This window comes from Myotis lucifugus, unplaced genomic scaffold (assembly GCF_000147115.1).
Source record: "Myotis lucifugus unplaced genomic scaffold, Myoluc2.0 scaffold_42, whole genome shotgun sequence".
Classification (NCBI taxonomy): domain Eukaryota; kingdom Metazoa; phylum Chordata; class Mammalia; order Chiroptera; family Vespertilionidae; genus Myotis; species Myotis lucifugus.
Genome location: NW_005871090.1, coordinates 1,340,376 through 1,342,862, shown reverse-complemented (window position 1 = coordinate 1,342,862; position 2,487 = coordinate 1,340,376). Strand labels below are relative to the sequence as shown.

General features: G+C 54.2%; 2 protein-coding genes and 1 long non-coding RNA gene across 7 annotated transcripts in view; 2 read left to right on the top strand and 1 right to left on the bottom strand.

Moving 5' to 3' along the window:
- The window catches only part of SLX4IP (SLX4 interacting protein), a 183,194-nt gene extending 182,423 nt beyond the window's left edge, over positions 1 to 771 (bottom strand). The window contains exon 1 of the mRNA XM_006087958.3: positions 555 to 771. The gene's annotated coding sequence lies outside the window, so the exon portion shown is untranslated. The remainder of the gene's footprint in view (positions 1 to 554) is intronic.
- Positions 772 to 888: 117 nt separating this feature from the next.
- On the top strand, positions 889 to 1,589 carry LOC111825843. The gene is made up of 2 exons (XR_002829037.1): positions 889 to 981; positions 1,389 to 1,589. It is a non-coding gene; the product is annotated as an uncharacterized LOC111825843 (long non-coding RNA).
- Positions 1,590 to 1,724: 135 nt separating this feature from the next.
- The window catches only part of MKKS (McKusick-Kaufman syndrome), a 23,168-nt gene continuing 22,405 nt past the window's right edge, over positions 1,725 to 2,487 (top strand). For 2 of the 5 annotated variants that reach the window (XM_023753183.1, XM_014455114.2), the window contains exon 1: positions 1,752 to 1,903. The gene's annotated coding sequence lies outside the window, so the exon portion shown is untranslated. Of the gene's footprint in view, positions 1,904 to 2,176; positions 2,409 to 2,487 lie in introns of those variants that run through there. The other 3 variants (XM_014455113.2, XM_014455116.2, XM_014455115.2) reach the window with 3 other exon arrangements.

Genomic DNA, 2,487 nt, shown 5'->3' with positions numbered 1-2,487 from the left:
GAATCAGGATTTAAAAGATTCCCAGGTGATTCTAATGTGCAGCCAAGGTTGAGAACCACTGTCCTAGGTTATAGCTGTACTATTCTTGCCCCAACCCAGTAGCGGTCAAGGTTGACGGAATGTAAACGCCATGAAAGAAAATGTTATTTTCAGCTTACTACAGCATTTTTACGGTACTCAACAAATGTATGAAATGAATGAATGAATGAATGAATGAATGAACATGTACAACCTGTATTTATGTCACAACCCAAAAACGTTTGGGAAGGGGGCTATATTTGCACATATAGATATTTGCCACAAATAACTGACCCACTTATTATAGTCCATTTTGTCCTAAAAAAAAAAAAATTCCAGACTAATACTTCCAATTTTAAAGTCCAGGCTTCCCGCACGCACCCTTATGTTTAACATCATTTTAGCTCTTTGAACACAATAAAGAGAGGTGGAAGCACAGGGAGAAGGATTCAGAAAGAAAAAAAAAAATGGGAAGAAAGGGACAAACAGTTCAAGTGACGTAACATCTCAGGTTGTCCGGAGTTCCAGGTTCTTACCTACGATGGTGGCAGGGTGTGGGTTCGGGCTTTTATTGCTTTTGTTACTGTCCAGGGTCACTCGTGAAGGAGGATCTGGTTTGGGGAACTCAGACTACAGAGGCAGCGGGCTCTGAATCAACCTTCAGAAGCTCTGGAGACTCCCGCTTCGGGGAACTTTCTCCTCCCAGGGTCTCCCCACGCGACAGGGAACGCTGCCACCGCCCCTAAAACACGGTCTGCGCAGCCGCGCGGTGGGCTTGAAGCCAGAGCCAGGACCTAAGATGGCGGCGAGGCACTGGTCGATGAGCCTCGGTATCGCGAGGAATCTGCCCAAAAGAAACATGGCCTCCGCTCACGATCTCGCGGCTTTCAAGCACAGACCAAAACAAAAACGGCGGCAAAGGCGGGCTATTTAGAGCCTGCGACTGCTGTGAATGATTGGCAGGTGATGAATCACGGTTACCTACTGCGCTTGCTAGCGGAAGTGATTGGGGGGAAAAAAAGCGGGGGACATTTCTATGGTAGAGTGTTTCCCGGCACCGGACGCTCAAGGATGGAAAGATTCTTCGGAATCGATTGGGGAAGATTATAGAGAAGACAGGTTTGAAAGCAAAGGTGGCTTTTACAATGCGGGATACACTTTAAAATAACCATAAACATAATTTCCTTAGGATGGTAGAGAGGTAAAAGTTTTGGTAAACTGAAAAGCAACACCCGCAACGTCTCTAAAGCCCCCATAGGAAGGGATGAGGGTAGAAGCGGCTGCAGTGCGACCGGCTCGCACTGCGCATGCCCGCTTTCCCACCCAATCCACAGAAATGGTGATAAAATCCTTTTCTCCTGGTTTTCAAGGCAGCCGTACAAGAAGGCGGGCAATTGGCTCTGAACGACAGAATCGGGAGCTTCGTGATTGGCCACATCAGGGAGGCCTGGAAGCCACTGAGAACCGTTTACTACTTTGTTTATTCATTCAGTAAGTGCCTCTTAACCACACGCCATAAAGAAGGTACTGCGCCAATTTGATTCGATATTTAAATTTTTCAATTTCACCAATTTGCTGAGATTGATGCTGAATAAGCCCCGCCCCTTGAAAGTGACGCTAATAAACCCGCCCCCTCCCCCCCATTCTTTCCGGCCAAGGCCACGGCTTTCTTGGCTGAGAACTTCACTAAAACCCGGAGAGAGGAATCGAGGCGGGCCCGGGGTAGTCGCAGAGCTGCGCATGCTCCGTCTCCCGGAGCTGGGCGCGGGTGGCCTGGACCAGTGGCTGCTTCCGTGTGAGGCCCAACCTCTGGGGCCCGCTGGTGGCGGCGGCCTAGCGAGGCGCGGCGGCTGGTGGGCAGGTGAGAGCCGCGCTGGAATCTCGGGTGGAAAAGCCAGCTTTCTACCCGGCGGGAGGGAGGGGCGGGTGGCTGCTAGGTGCCTCCTCCCCGCTCTCCGAAAGGTCACCGGTAACCTCCCGGAAGGATATTTGGGGGCGGGGATAAGGAGGGAGCCGGCTCCTCGGAAAGCTCAAGACCTACCTTTAAAAAGGCGAGAGGCAGTACGTGTAATACTCGTCGGGGGCGGGATGTGGACGGGCCGCGCGGCCCCGTGTCCTGGGAGAGGGCCCGGTGTAGAGCCGCCTCGGCCTCCCATCTGCATGGCCGCGCCGTGAGCTCCACCGGGAAGGCGTTCCGGTGGGAGCACCCATCGCACCTGCGCCGCCACCTGCTCGCCGGACCCTGGGACCCGGCGTCCCCTCCTCTGTCGCTGGGACGGCGCCGTGTGCCGGTGCCCATCCGGGAGGTGGACGTGGACATCAGAACCGTGCGCAGCGAGCGCTGTGGGGCCACCGTGTGCAAGCAGCAGCAGGGCTCCCGGCGCTCGGAGGTTACGGGATGGAGGGCCTCCCGAGGTCAGGGTTCATCTCTCCCTCACGGGGACCGCGCCCGAAATCTGTGACTGCTTC